The sequence below is a fragment of the Myotis yumanensis genome, unplaced genomic scaffold (assembly GCF_028538775.1).
Source record: "Myotis yumanensis isolate MYYU_CA2020_CCGP unplaced genomic scaffold, mMyoYum1.0.hap1 SCAF_7, whole genome shotgun sequence".
In the NCBI taxonomy this organism is placed as follows: domain Eukaryota; kingdom Metazoa; phylum Chordata; class Mammalia; order Chiroptera; family Vespertilionidae; genus Myotis; species Myotis yumanensis.
Window position 1 is genome coordinate 1,092,217 of NW_027223758.1, and position 16,089 is coordinate 1,108,305.

General features: G+C 51.2%; 3 pseudogenes; 2 read left to right on the forward strand and 1 right to left on the reverse strand.

Annotated features, from left to right (window-relative positions):
- Window positions 1–5,945: 5,945 nt before the first annotated feature.
- Window positions 5,946–7,726, forward strand: LOC139014317 (transcription initiation factor IIE subunit beta pseudogene; annotated as a pseudogene).
- A 1,516-nt stretch (window positions 7,727–9,242) lies between these two features.
- LOC139014318 (THO complex subunit 4 pseudogene) lies at window positions 9,243–10,229 on the forward strand (annotated as a pseudogene).
- A 2,128-nt stretch (window positions 10,230–12,357) lies between these two features.
- LOC139014319 (THO complex subunit 1-like) lies at window positions 12,358–15,432 on the reverse strand (annotated as a pseudogene).
- Between the last annotated feature and the right edge of the window lie 657 nt (window positions 15,433–16,089).

Consider the following 16,089-nt stretch of genomic DNA (forward strand, 5'->3'; position numbering starts at 1 on the left):
CATCATCAGTAATTTTTTTAAGTTGGTTGTAATATCACATTGCATTTATAGGTATGCCTCACACCAGCCAGCACCTTCCAGCATCCTGCCAGTCCTCACTGCCGACCCCTTGGGGGGGCTCAGGCCCTACAACTGCACTCACCATTGATCCCGGTGTTTATTAGAAACGTAAAGCATCACCTCATTGAATCCTCTCAACAACCTGGGAGTTATTTGTTACCTATTTACTCGTGAGCAAACTGGTGCCCAGAGCAGGTGAAGCATCTTGTTGGGGTCACCAGGCTCCACACCACTCAGCGCAGTTGTCCCTGCTGGGTGGCTGACCCCAAATGAGTGGAGTGCTCCCCGCTCTCCTGCTCCAAGTCCCTTAACGCACAGTGGTCACAACATAACAGCGCTGCACTCTGCGCAGAAAAAAAAAAGCTTTTTCGGGGTTCATGTGCCCTGGAGAAGGCCGGGCAGGAGGACCCTGAGGGCTCAGAAGGAGCAGCAAACTGATAAGAGGCTGGAAAAGGTGGGCAAATGGCAGGAAGGGAGCTGGGGCCCTTGGGAGGCGAGGGCGGAGGGAGCAGGATCTGCTCCATTGGCCGGTGTTCCTGGGAGCCCCAGCACCGCCCGCCACCCCTGCCAGTGCCAGCGCCCGTGGGAGGGGCCAGCACTCTGCCCTGTGCTGTCAGTTGTAGGGCTACACCTGGAAGCCCCTCTGGCCTGGCGAGCCAGGAAGAGCCGCCAGCGCCCGGCAGGGAAGAGGAGGCTCCTGCTCCCCGGTTGGCAGAAGGTAACCCGGGTTGAGGGTTACACACCTGACTTCGGCCGCGGGTTAGAGGATTCTGAAGGCGGCGGGACGCACTCCCTGTCCGGCTGCCACTCGGAGCCCTCCCGGGTGCTAGTCTGAACTTTTTTGCCCACTCACTGTGTTACCTTGGGCAACTTTCGCTCCTTCTCGGGGTCTGTTTCTTTCTCGGTTCAATGAAGGCGTTGGGGTTGAATGGTGCTTTTTAGTCTTATGAATTCTAACACGTGAACTGCATTTTGGCAGCCGGCAAGCTTCCTTGGTCAATTCCCCACCTACTTAAGGGCCAGCTCCGCTGCCCAGGGGCCGGAGGCTAAAGGGAAGCCAAGGTGCCTGGGTCGGCGGGGGCTCCGCTGGGCGCTGGGGTTTCCTGGGGATTTTGCGGCCTGAGTCCGGGTTGGTGCTGGCTGCTGGCGGGACCTGGCTACAGAGGGACCGCCCCAGATTGCTCAGGTGACTTAGGCAGCGTGCTAGGACCACTGGCCACACTGGTGGGGTGTTGGGAAGGGGATTTGCGGCTGATAATTTGTACTTGGAAAATAAGCAGATTTGTTTTTGGAATTCTCTTCCTACACGCAGACCTGTCCCACGGTGAGTTATAAATGACAGGAGTGCTAGCTGTCATTCTCTAAAGTGGAAAGCCAACTGCTCCAGCACTAAGTCATGGGCTCCTCCAGCGTGTAGGAAGTGGGTCTCTCTCTGCACCCAACCTGCCAACCCCCTCTTTCCTTTTCTCCCTCTTCCCTTTATAAATCCCCTGGTTAGTCAAAAGTCCTCATTTTCATTGAATGTTGGGTGGTGACCAGCGGCCTCCCTCCAGGCCTTTGGGCTCTGGGTGAGGATGGAAGCCCAGATAAGAACAGCTGTGAGTCATACTGTCAGCCTTCTGATCCCCTCATCCTGGCAGGGACGTGCAGAGGAAGCCCAGCGGGGTTCAGACAGACAGACAAACACAGAAAGATTGGATGGATTCAAACCGCTGTCCAGCTTCCTGTCCCTGTCTTGGCAGCCTCCCTAACTAGGGAATAGTGGCCCCAGCTGTCAGTTGGATGGTGCAGCCAGAGGAAGGTGGCTGAAAGGAACTAGGGACTTTGCTGGAAGTTCTTCAGCCTTCCCTTTCCTATCTCCCCTCCCCCTCCCCCACACTCCCCTCATTCCCTCACCCCTGTAGTTTTTCTGCTCTACTGTGACTTCCATGTGAATTCAGATTCCAGGACCCTTCAAGAGGGGTGGGGAAGGGGTGAAGCAAACCAGTAGCAGTACTGACTATCTGTTATGGAGCACTTATGGGCCAGACACTTCTCTTTGCATAAAATGTGTCCTTAATTCTCTCAAAGCCTCCCGTGAGGATGGGATACTGCCCTTGACCCCATTTTACAAATGTGAAACCGAGGCTTGGAATGATCACATCCCTTAGTCACATGGGTAGTAAGTGGCATAGCTGGGACTCAAATCTGGTCTTTCTGAATCTAACACCTGTGTTCTTTCCACTGTTTTCATGCTCTTTGAGGAAGGGCAAGCTGGAATAGTACCAGCAAAACTGACGATTGAGTTCTCAGTAGGTGCCAGTGAAAGAACAAAGCAGAACTGACTATCCCCATACTTGTAGAGCTGGATCTTCAGCCTGACACCTCCCCCCCCACCAGGGAGTGACCACAGGAATGCCAGAAATGTCCTATCTCCCCCAACCACTGCCTGAGTGGACCAATGAAGCTAAGGAATGCAGCCAAGGTCCTAACAAGGCTATACCATAAATTGTTCCCTATTCATTGCTGTTGACCAATCAGGACGTAGTGAGGGATGGCTCAAACCTTAGAATGTGTTGGTCACTTCCTGACCACTGTGCTGTAAGACCCTGCTGAAAGACCCTGACCAAAGTGACCAGTCTCTGCAACCCACATCACTTACCTAAGCCCACCCAAATGACTAGCCCTATATAACCTTTGTTCTCCTGGGAATCGGGGCTCTCTCGGCCGCTTGCTGCTGCATCCACAAATGTGGCTGACGGGGTGGGGCGGCAAACTAGTTTGAATAAAGACTCTCTGCTTTTGCATCGTAGGAGGCTCCCTGGTGGTTGATTCTTGGGGACCCCGAACTCTGGGCATAACACCAGACACCGTTGGAAGCATTTAGAGGTGTTAGCTCAAAGTCAGGTGCAAGGGTTTCAGAGATTCTGGTGTGGATCCGGGACTGCCTTAGCCTCTCCCAGACAGCACCTCTGTTCCACAGCCCCTGCCTGATGGGGCCCAGCTGCTCTGAGTGGGTGCCGCAGGGGCCTGGCTGCTGTATCCTAGAGGTGGTTTGAGGTCTAATGAAAGATGGATTGTCCACATCTGATCCGTTAGCCCTGCTCATTGGCTTGTGAATGATCACACTGTCCCCTGAGAGGCCTTTCTCAGGCTTCACTCAGTAAATACCTATGGAATGGCTGAATTAGCACCTTGTGCAGAGCAATATGCTGTCCTGCAGAAATGTGAGGCAGCCCAGAGGTAGCCCTCAGAGCCCAGGGCGCCAGGCCAGACACTTCTCTCTCCACCGGCCCCCTGCCCCCCTCCCTTCCCCTGCCCCACCAGCAAGGAAAGCAGAGCCAAGGATGCTCCTGTGGCTTTTGGGTTTCCCTGGCAACATGTTTGCTGCCACCTGTTTTGTAAAGAATTTTAGAAGATAGAGTAGATGAAGAAAAATTTGACTTAAAAAAAAGCTAACATAAAAGTGATATTATTAATGAGGTTGTTGCTCTTTCAAAGCGGCGAGGGGGCTCCTGGGTGGGGATCAGATGGTGCTCTTTGCCTTAGGGCTTCCCAAAGTTTTGAATAGAAGAGTCTCTGAGAGCAAGGAAGACTGACAATTGCCCCAGGCGGTGGGGATGAGGGTGAGGGTAAGGGTATCAGATTGATACCAATGAGCTTGAAAATGATTTAAGGATTTATGCAATTTTTCATTTGATTTTATATGTTGAATCTGATATGTATAGATATAGGTATAGGTATAGGTATAGATATAGATATAGATATAGATATAGATATAGATATATAGATATATAGATATATAGATATAGAGATATATAGATGATATATAGGTATATAGATATATAGATATATAGATATATATATTCTTCCTCGAAAATATTTGTACAACATTGATGTCCTGGCATATTGTTTTAAATCCTTGGGGGCTGAGAGTAGTCAGGTAGAGAAGCAAAGCAAATTTTCCGGTCTGAGGCTTAGAGTATTGTTTGCATTTTCTATTTACTTGGTTCACAGTGATAGAGCTCTCAATCCCCTGTAGAGGTAACCCCTTCCCCCACTTTTTCAAAATGAAGAAAATGTTTTAAAAATCAAATAATCATAATTGTTTGTTTTTTTCTCTCTCTCCACCTGCCAACTTTATTGAGATATATATTAGTAATGGACATGCAACTGTTGTGTAAGTCTAATGTGTGCACATGATGTGTCGATACATGTATAGCTACTTTTTTTCTTGTTGTAGTGGGAGCACTTAAGATACACTGTCTTAGCAACTTTCAGGTATACAATTTAATATTGTTAACTATGGCCACCATGCTGTACGTTAAAACCTCAGACCTTACTCATCTTGTAACTGGAAGTTTGTACCTCTTGACCAGCATTGCCCCCATTTCCTCCAGGCCCAATCTCTGGCAACCACCATTCTGCTCCATGTTTTCATGAATTCAGCTCTTTATAAATTCTACATGTAAGTGAGATCATTGTTGTTTGTTTTCTCATTTCCAATGCTATATATATTCATTGTACAAAAGATAAGATACTTTAGCATTCATAAAATGCTAATAATCATTACACCTAGACTCATGATATAGCCTTTCAAGTCTTTTTCTCTGCATCAGTGAGTGAGTAAATATTTTTTGAAATGAACAAATGAATGTCTTACTTTTGATTGAATTATTGTCAAAGCTAAGAACTACCTCAGATTGCTTTTGAAAGGATGCAGAGCATTATGAAGAATTGAAAGCATCATAAAGGTTAATCTCATTTCTGCACCCCCAAAGTTCACCCCCCACCCCCATAACCCACCTGTGTCATTTAGTGTCCAGCAGAGAGAAGTGCCTGCTGTGGGGCTGCTGCCTGAGTCAAAGGGTCAAGCTGTTATCCTTTTTAAGGGACTCACGTGTCTGAAATGTCTCAAATGTAACAGAAAAGGTTGTTCTTTGGTGTTGATGTGAAAAATTTGAGCAGAAAATTCTAAAGCCAAATTTCACAGTAAGAAAGAAGAAAGCCTTAGACAAGGTCATTGTTTTGGCATTGCATTTTATTACCTGTTTGACTTTAGGCAGACAGGTAGCTTCCCTGAACCAAGCTCCTCTTCTGTAAGTTGGGGATAATGACCCCTACTCTACTGTCTCCTACCAGAGTCACTATGAGAACCAAGTGTCAAGTGTATGGTTATTTGCATTGCATGCAAGTGTGTATGCTATTTTTTAAAAAAAAAATGTTTAGAAGTAGAAAGAGCAAAAGCATTGCCACTCTTTATAAAATTCTGGGATCTAATTCTTGGGTTTAACATTGGTAGGAATTAATTGTGATGCAACTACTCTCTCAGAACCCTACTCCAAGTTTTCTTCAAAAACAAAAGAATCCCTTGATGGCTAGCAGCTCATTGATCTTCAGTAGAAAAGACAGAAAGTAATCCCATTTCACAGAATAATAGCAGGCTTGCCCATTTTCACAGGGGTCTCAGAGCTCCAGAGGTCTGTGTGTGTTACTTTAAGCACAGCAGAGACATGCAAGGAGGAAGCAAGGGGAGAAGCCAGATAAGCGGTGTCCCTGTGGGGGCACCCCAGGGTGTGCTGCAGGGTTGCCTACGGGTGCACACCTGGCTCCTGGCAGCTCTGGGGGGAGGAATGGGCCTTGCATGGGAGGCAGGTGACTCGGCTTCTATCCTACCTCAGAGACAAGCTGTGCAATCTGGGTTTCATCATGTTCTCTCCTCCCCCTGAGCCTTCGTTTCTCTATCTATAAAGGGAGGGAGTTAGCCTAGATGAGTTCCTTCCAGTCTTAAACATCTAGGATTCTGGGTTATTTCCCATTCATGCCTTCCCAAATAGAAGTTTGGTAGAGAATTACCACATCCAGATGAATCAGGTGGTATGTCTTATAGAGAAGTCTATGCCAAGATGTTCCGGGACATCCTGCACACCGACAGCATCTGGAGACAGCGCTGTCACCAGGACTTTGGCATTCCTGGAAACTTGCAGAAACCGGAGAAGATCGGTGGTATGTCTTATAGAGAAGTCTACGCCAAGATGTTCCCATACAGAAACCTTTTGGGTTTGTGACAGCTAGATTATGGCTATAGAAGACTGCTGAATGTAGTGGCGGATGATGGCTTATGCATTACCGGTTGGATGTACAGGCCTCGCCTTAACACACATGTGGACGGCCCAATGCAATTCGAGCCTTCGTTTCGAATTCACCTGACACAGAGGAAATCAGCCACGGTGGACTACATGGACGACTTGTACAGCTTTTCCCACAGCTGCCACATGCAGATTCAGAAGGACAGGTTCAGCATCCGGTGGATCCAGAGAGACCTCCGACGGGATTCACCAATGCGGCTTAGGGGAGGACGGGAACTGGGGAGTCTTCATCCTGTTCGGTGAGAACCACTTCCGGTTCATCTGGCTGGAGATGAAATACTTCATCCTGTTAGGCAGAGTACAGAACACCTTCCAGCATGTGGAGGCACCATACCCGCAGGCCTTCCTGAAGATGCTCTGAAACATTCAGCCCGGACACCCCAGGAGGAGCAGCTTGCATGCACTTTGAATACTGGACCTTCTGACCTCGTGACCGACCTTTGTTCGATTTTTTTTTTAAACCTCACCTGAGGAAATATTCCCCTTGATGTTTAGAGAGAGTGGGGGAGAGGGGGGGAAAGAGACATAATTCATGTGAGAGAAACACATCAGTAGTTTGCCCCCTGCCCAAGCCCAAACCAGGGCCAGGCTGGGTAGAGGCCAGAAATTGAGGTAGAAGTAAACCTTAGACCAGGGGTCTCAACTGTCCTAATGCTGCGACCCTTTAATACAGCTTCTCATGTTGCGCGAAGCCCCAATTTCCTTGTTACAAATTGAACATGAACATGATTTGGGATAGATAGATAGATAGATAGATAGACAGATAGGTAGATAGGTAGATAGAAATATAAAGATACTGGGATAGCCCTGAACTGCCTGGTGATGGCCAGGCTGCCGAGGCCCCAGCACAGAGTGGTGGTACAGATGTCTATGGACCTGTCCCTGTTCATCAGTCCATGTTGTTCTCTATATTCCACAAATGAGTGAGATCACATGGTATTCATTTTTCTCCGACTGGCTGATTTCACTTTGCATAATGCTCTCCAGTTCCACCCATGCTGTTGTAAAATGGCAAGAATTCCTTCTTCTTCTTCTTTTTATTTTTCACCGCAAGGTAGTATTCCATTGAGTACAAGATAAGAAGGCTCTGCTTCTGCTCATAGATAAGCATAACCAGTGAGGCTTAGGAGGAATTCTTCTAGAAGACATACAGGAAGTACTGCCCAATTCCCAGAAAGCTGTCAAGGCTTTAGGGGACCAGATATTCTTTGTAAATTGTCCAGAAAAGAAGAAAATTCTTTTCTTCAATGATAAAAGCTGTCAATTTTCTGTGGACGAAGGGTTTCAGAAACTGTGGAGGAGTGTCACTGTGGATTCAATGGGTGAGGAGAAAACTGGAGAAGGCAGCGGAGATATTCAGAAGAATATCTGAAGCAACAGGGTATTTCTTCCATGCAGGAATCCAGACCAAAGAAAGTGGCCCCTATCCAGAGAAGGAAAAAGCCTGCCCACTACACAAAGAGCAACGATTTAAGACTCATAGCGAACACATGGCTGGAGTGCTGAAGGATGACTCTGACATTGCTCCTAGTAAATAGTGAACAGTTTTGTAGTGTGAAGAGGTCACAACACACCAACAGAGGAGGCAAACCAGCTTGAGGAACTGGATTCAGGTCAGCTTCCTCCCCCCACATTCTTGGATTTGGGGGCCTGGAATGACACCTTCCACGTCATGCCAGATGAAAAAAAAAAAAAAAACACTCCTTAAAAAAATAAAAATAAAAAAAACCTCCATGAAAAACTCTTGATCAGGCCTTTCAACTTTCTCAGGCTTCAGCAAGCCCAGATGGCCAGGCCTGGACTTGGTCTGTGGGTGGGGGCCTGACCATCCATCCATCCAGAGAGTGAGCAGGGTGGGGGTGAGGGGTGGGGAGGGCCCACAAGATTGCCTGAGCCAGATATAGTCTTTGGCTGTGGATTACAGAGATTGGGTTGACTGGGGCCTTGGCCTGCGCCAAAGATCCCGTCCAGCCCTCTGCTGATCGAGAAGCGTCAATGCAAGCCCCCCTCCTGCAACCTCCTGTGGGGAAAGCACAGACAGGTGACTAGACTTCCCCATTTCTGGCTAGACCCGAGGTGGGAAGGACATGCAAGGGGCGTTGTCATTGAGAAGGCAGGGGCTGAAGGGTGTTCATGGATGGCGAAGGACCGTTCAAAGCAAGGAGTGTCCGTGCGTGACTGCGGATATACACGCACAGACGCACATACTTGCGCGCACACACAAACTCCCACACCCACACCCACACACCTATCCCTCCCGCCTCTAACCCTCCCGCCCCCTGCGTCCCCCTGCCCCCCCCCCCACCCCCACACACACACAGGAGCACAAGATATCTGCCGAGTGAGGCACGCCTAGGAGATTTTCCGTGGCTTTGTTTCCAATGGCCAGTCCTGGGCCCACCAGAGCCTGTCTAAGTATGTATTGTCCCCACTTCCACCGAGAAAAAACGGCGATGCTGTCCCACAAGGCGTGGAAACGGAGCCCTGCAGGCCTCCTTGGGCACCTGCCCTGTCTCCCAAGTCCTCCCCCAAGCCCCGTGAATCGCTTGGGCGGGCCAGTGGCGCCCTCTCCTGGTTCTGGAGCGCCAATGCAAGCCTCCTCCCCTCAACTTGAGGCCCAACCAGTGACTTTGGTCCTGGGGGCGGCTGATTGGTCAAGCAGGCAGCTGATTTGGCTCCTCCCACCAGCTCTGGGGCTATAAAAGAACACAGGGCCTTCTTTGCAGAGCTTCTCAGCCCTAGGCTTGTCGTGGTGGTGGTCGTCGTCGGTGGTGGTCGTCGTCCTCGTTTTTCAAGGGTGCTTTCAGGAGAGAGGTCTCGCCAAGATCCGGTCCCGGGACACAGAAGCCGCTAGAGCACCTGCCTAGAGCCTGGCTGGGCTGCTGATCCACTGAACACTGTCTCGGTGTCATTTCTTCTTCACCGACTCGTCCACACCCTTGGTAACTCCTGGGCCTGGACCCCAACATCTGGGACAGCCCTGGCGCCACGCGGGAAGTGAAGGACCGGCGTCCCTCCGCACGGGCTCGATCCGAGGCTGATTCGGGGCCCGCCATGGCCGACAAAATCCACATGTCACTGGACGATATCATTAGGCTGGACCGGAGCCAGTGCGACGGCCAAGGCGGGTACCGCGGCTGTGGCGGGGGCGGGGGCGGGGGCGGGGGCAGGGACCGAGGCTGAGGCCGGGCCGGCTCCCAGGGAGGCCACGGCCACGGCCACAGCCACGGCCGTGGCTGGGGCAGGGACCTCGGCCAGGACCTCGGCCGGGCCGGCTGCCAGGGAGGCCACGGCCAGGGCCACGGCCATGGCGGGGGCAGGTACCACTGCCGGGACCCAGGCAGGGCCAGCTCCCAGGGAGGCCTCGGTGGCGGAGCGCAGGCCGCTGCCCCCGAGAGCTGGGGCGGCGGATCGTTCCAGAACAGGGCGGCACTCGGCCTAGGCAGGAACCGCCCGGCGCCCTACAGAAGGCCGAGACAGCTTCCCCACGAGTGGCAACACGACCGCTTCCGCAGGGCCTTCGGCACGGATACCGGCCTGACCATCTGGGGGAAGCTGCTGTTGTCCAACCTGGACTTCGGAGTGTCCGATGCGGACATCCAGCAGCTGTTTGCAGAGTCCGGGCCTCTGAAGCAGGCCGTTGCCCATTACGACCTTTCTGGCTGCAGCCTGGGAACAGCCCACGTGCACTTTGAGCGCAAGGCAGATGCCCTGGAAGCCAGGAAACAGTACAACTGCATCCCTTTGAATGGCAGTCCCCTCCACATCCAGATCCTCACCTCGCAGATGGACATGCAGCCCAGGCCGGTACCGAGTGTCAACAGAGCCTGGGTGACTACGAACCGAGGATCTGGAGGCTTCGGCGGCGGCGGCGGCACTCAGGACCGCGCCCACGGAGGCAAGCGGTGTCCAGGCAGGCACACGGGCTGCGATTCAAAGCGAAACATATCGGCGGAGGAATTGGACGACCAGCTGGACGCTTACAACTCGATGATGGTCCCAAGCAATTGGACGCCAAACAGGACGCTTACAGCGCAATGAGGGGCACCCAGCAGTTGGACGCCCAAAAGGGCGCTTACAACTCGATGAGGGACACCAAAAGGATGGACGCCCATCTGGGCGCTTACCATGCCATGAGGGACACCAAAAAGTTGGACTCCCAGAAGGAGGCTTACAGCTCCATGAGGGACACCGAGGAGTTGGACTCCCAGCTGGATGCTGACAGCGCGATGAAGGACACCGAGGACTTGGACGGCCAGAAGGACGCCGAGGAGATGGACGCCCTGCTGGACGATGACGATGTGATGATGGACACCAGCTAAAGCACCAGCAAGTCAGTGTGCTCGAGGATGGCCAGGGACCTGGGACCAATGATGGAGTTGTTTCTTCTGTTTGGAAATAGGATTTAAAACTCCTAGAAAGAATTTTCGTTAACTTTTATTTTATTCAATAACTCTGAAAAAGACCTGTTTTGTACTGAGTCATTTTCGGGATTCATTTTACTGGTTGCTGTTTTCACCTTGGCCATAATCACCCGAAAAGGTGTGGGAAAAACAAACATACAAACAAACAAACAAACAAACAAACAAAATAACTCGTTCCCTCCGATAAAACAACAACAAAATACCCTCCTCAGAAAAATAGGTTGATCCCGCCTTTCCAATTTCTGAGGCTTTGGCAAGCCCAGGTGGCCAGGCCTGGACTTGGTGTCTGAGCGGGGGCCGGACCATCCATCCACAGATTGAGCGGGGTGGGGGGAGGGTTGGGGGTAGGGCATTGGGGGGTGGGCGTGGGCGGGGTGTCGATCAGATGGACAGGCCAGGACATAATATTTGGCTGTGGATTACAGAATTTGGGTGGACTGGGGCAGGGGCCGACGAGCCCGCCCCACCCTCTGCTGGTCCAGAAGTGTCAATGCAAGCCCCCCTCTTGCAACCTCCTGTGGGGAAAGCACAGGCAGGTGACTGGACTTCCCCATTTCTGGCTAGACCCGAGGTGGGAAGGACATGCAGGTGGCGTTATCATTGAGAAGGCAGGGCCTGAAGGGTGTTCATGGATGGCGGCGGACCGTCCAAAGCAAGGAGTGTCCGTGCGTGACTGCGGATGTACATGCACAGACGCACACGCTCGCGCGCGCACACACAAACTCTCACACCCACACCCACACACCTATCCCTCCCTCCTCCAAACCCCTCCCGCCCCCCGCGTCCCCCTGCCACACACACACACACACACACACCCATACACGGGAGCACAAGGTACCGCTAACAAGATATCTGCTGAGTGAGGCACGCCTAGGAGATTTTCCGTGGCTTTGTTTCCTTTTGGCCCAGCCTGGGCCCACCAGAGCCTGTCTATGTATGTATTGTCCCTTCTTCCACGGAGAAACAACACCTATGCCATCCTGCAAGACGGGGAGACCGAGCCCTGCAGGCCTCCTTGGGCACCTGCCCTGTCTCCCAAGTCCTCTCCCAAGCCCCGTGAATCGCTTGGGCGGGCCAGTGGCGCCCTCTCCTGGTTCTGGAGCGCCAATGCAAGCCTCCTCCCCTCAACTTGAGGCCCAACCAGTGACTTTGGTCCTGGGGGCGGCTGATTGGTCAAGCAGGCAGCTGATTTGGCTCCTCCCACCAGCTCTGGGGCTATAAAAGAACACAGGGCCTTCTTTGCAGAGCTTCTCAGCCCTAGGCTTGTCGTGGTGGTGGTCGTCAGGTCATCGTCCTCGTTCTTCAAGGGTGCTTTCAGGAGAGAGGTCTTGCCAAGACCCGGTCCCGGGACATAGAAGCCACTAGAGCACCTGCCTAGAGCCTGGCTGGGCTGCTGATCCACTGAACGCTGTCTCGGTGTCATTTCTTCTTCACCGACTCGTCCACACCCTTGGTAACTCCTGGGCCTGGACCCCAACATCTGGGACAGCCCCTGTGCCGTGCGGGAATTGAAGGACCAGCCTGCCTCCGTACGGGCTCGATCCGAGGCTGATTCAGGGCCCGCCATGGCTGACAAAATCCACATGTCACTGGACGACATCATTAGACTGGACCGGAGCGAGCGAGACGGCCAAGGTGGCGGCCGAGGCCGCGGCGGGGGCAGAGGCGGGGGCAGGGACCAAGGCTGGGACCTAGGCCGCTCCCTGCCCCAGTCAACCAGACTTCTGCCAGGGGTGGCCCTGGCTTTACTCGGTCCCACGTTCTTGCTGCTCTTGCTGCTCCCGGATCACCTGCTTGTCAATCTCCTGGACAACACGGGAGAGCTCTTTGAACTTGCGGAAGATCTCGCCATCTGGCAGGTGGATGCGGCGCATGAGGTGGATCTCTACCTTAGAGTTCATGCACTGTCCCGTGATGTGGGTGACCGTGGCATACTTCCAGCTCTTTGGGCTCCAGTCACTTGGCAGCTGCCATTTTGTTTTTTAAATATATTTCATTGATTTTTTAACAGAGTGGAATGGAGAGGGATAGAGATTTAGAAACCTCAAAGATAGAGAAACCTCAATCAGCTGCCTCCCGCACACCTCCTACTGGGGATGTGCCCACAACCAAGGTATATGCCCTTGACCGGAATCGAACCTGGGACCCTTTAGTCCGCAGGCCGATGCTCTGTCCACTGAGCCAAACCAGTTAGGGCGGCAGCCGCCATTTTGAAACGGCAAATGTCAATCCCTCTCTTTTATCCTCTCCCCGCCGCCCCAAATCCGGCATGTTTACTTCCCCGTTTGGATAGCACAAAATGCAAGTCCAAAACATTGTACAAGTATACTTTTTACTACACAAAGTGGATTAATACCTTTGTGTTGTTTTTGGGGTGCGTGTGTGTGTGTGCGCGCATGCCCGGTGGCGCCTGCGCGTCTGTGTGTGTAAATCCGCAGTCACACATAGACACTTCTTGATCTGAATGGTCCTTCAGCATCCATGACCATCCTTCAGTCCCTGCCTTGTCGCAGACAGCGTCCCCTGCTTGTCCTTCCCCCCTCTTGTCCAGCCAGATCTGGGGAAGTCCAGTCACCTGGCTCTGCCCTCCCCAGAGGAGGCTGCAGGAGGGGGGCTTGCATTGGCGCCTCTCGACCAGCAGAGGGCAGGGCGGGCTCTCCGGCCCCGCCTGGGCTGGGCCATCTGGTGGACTTCCAACCACCTGCCTCCCCGACCCCCTCCTAGCTTTACCCCCACTCCCTCTCAGGATGGATGTTCAGGCCCTGGCTCAGAGACCAAGTCCGCGATTGGCCACATGGGCTTGCAGAAGCCTCCGCCCCTTGAAAGGCTGGATCAATGTCCTTTCTGAGGATCTTTTCCTGTGGGGTTTTTCTGTTTGTTTGTTTTTATTGGTTTATTATTATTATTATTATTATTATTATTTTGGTTTTTTGGGGGGATTTCTTCTTTTTAGGAGGGTTTTTTGTTTTGGTACACTTTTTTGTTTTTGTGGGTTTTTTTGTTTGCTTGTTTTTTCTTCTACTTTTATATATGGGATGATGTGGAAGGAGCCAGAATGTTCCATTGTTCACCCAATTTGTTGGCAAACATCTCTATTTTTGCCCTGTCACAGGTTTGTCTCGGCGAGCATCAGGGCCTTCATTTCCCTTTGGTACAGCATCATGATCTTCGTCATCTTCACCCTCACCCGTTTTTCTGTCTTCAGAAGGAGGTGGTGATTCCTTTGCTAGCTTTCGTACCATGTGTTCAAGATATTCTGGCAAACTTTTGAACTGTTGTTTGTTTGACTGGAAGAAGTGAGGGCTTCTCCGTGCTAACAGTCTCAGGGCTCTCCAACCATAATTTGGATGGTTCACCACCTTATATTCCTTTTCAATCATGCTTTCCGGGTCTGCCTGTTCAATGGCTTCTGCAAAGAATTCCTCCAAAGTTGGCATATAGCCTCTGGGGGCTGATTTACAAGCTTCCATATTATCCGGGCAGAGATCCCAAAGGCTTGTTATCGCCTCATTTCTCTTCAGAATCTTTGTGCTGGGCCCTTTCCACAGGAAGTCCAGGAAGTCCTCTGGTGCGGTTCTCTTTCATACTGCTCTCGTCGGCTTAGTATCTGATGTTCTTTCCTTCACAAAACTTGGGCAGCCTTCGTTTTTCCACTTGTTCCAGTTTTCTTCCGTGGATAATATATGCTCTACCATTTTTGAAAACCTCTCTCCATCGGGTGGGTTTTCAGAGAGCAGTTGATAAACTGATTTTGTGATGCCTTCAATCCAGAGTGACTGCTCATCAGTTAAAACATGGTTGGAACTTTTGGATTTCACCTGTCCCTTGAGATATTGGAATAAAATGAGATACTGCAGGAGAATCTGTCGGCGAAAGTTACTGTCACTCAGCTGTAAACCCAGCAACTTTTCACTTGTTAAAAATTTTGCAGCATATACATGCTCTCCTCCTGCCCTTAATTCTCCCATCTTTTTTCTTGAGTCCTGAGTATCATCTAACTTGTAATTCTTGAAAACAGCCAGGACTTCTGAGTACCTGTGGAAAGTTTTCCATGCCATCTTCTCATAGCATTGCCCAGGGTTCCTGAAGTAATCCTGAAGGGACCAGAATTTGCGGTACAGGCTGTAATCCATTGGGATGGAGCAAGTTGTTGGAGCTTCATCATCACCCACGTCACCTTCGTCTAGGTCCATTCCTTCTTCTCCGTCTTCAGTGTGCTTCTGACCCAAGGTGCTTTCCTGCTCATTGGTATTGAAAACAGTGACATTTTCCAGATTAAACTGACCCTGCAAGTTACGACCGGATCTCTCAGGTAAAGGGAAAAGCCTGGCCAAAAAGAGTTGAATCCGTGCACGGAAAAGTGTGTGCGGGGCTTTGGATAATCTCCTTAAGAGGTCATTGCACATACATAGTAAATAAGTTTTCCCAGCAGACTTCCAAGTAGCAACATTTTTTTTCCACAAACGAGAATATTGTGTCACACTGATCCAAAGGCAGACATTCCAAAGCGTCTGCCAACAGGTCTGTAATAATAAGACAGCAGGTGTCGCCGCGGTGCAAATCCCTTCAGTGACTCCCCCAGTAGCAAGAGAAATAAGAGCTAAAACATTTTCACACGACGAGTGATTGATCATTTCTTCTTGCAGGACACCTCTGAAAGCTTGGTCAAGGGTACATTTCTTTTCGTCTTCAGTTCCAGGTAACTGGCTGAAGGTATTCAACAATGGCTTGATATTTTTGTTGTTCAGGGCTTCTCTGGTAGACTTGGTAAACGGCGTCTGCGCTTCGGCTACACTGAAGCATGGCTGTGTAGGAGACATCTTCGCAGCGGCGTGTGTTGTGGGGGCCGAAGCCCAGTAGGTGCAAGGGTTCCCAAACGTGCTTACGGAGTCGGCGAAGAAGAAATGACATGGAGACAGTGTGTGTGTGTGTGTGTGTGTGTGTGTGTGTGTGAGGTGTCCCCTGACTCCTCTTGCCCTTGGTCCCCCTGTGCGTCCATTTAGATCATTGGAGGCGATTACAGATTTCAGAAGTGAGCTCACACAGGACAGATACAAAACACACAAGGTCAGAGACACCTACCGTGGTCAGTCAGGCCATCCGGACTGGGGGTCCCTCAATGGTGTTTTGGATCCCGGCGAGCCCCCAAATATTATGCCCAACAGACAAACACGGATCCAGCCAATTCCGATGCAAAAGCAGGGAGTCCTTTATTATTATTATTACAGACCTTGGTGTGGCTCCAAGCTTCTTCCTATGCAATGGCAAGAAGGGGAAGAGGCCTCCATGAGAAAAAACAGGGTTTTAAAAGGGGGTGGAGTGAGGGGACTGTGAGCCCTGCTGATTGGGCAGGCACAAGCTGGGTCTTGTTACATAGGATGTGGTAATTTTTATGGCCCCCACATCCCTTTACTGACATTGGTTAGTTTAAAGATATCCCGAGCATTGCCAGCAGAGGCCTGGGCTTCCTGGAAGAA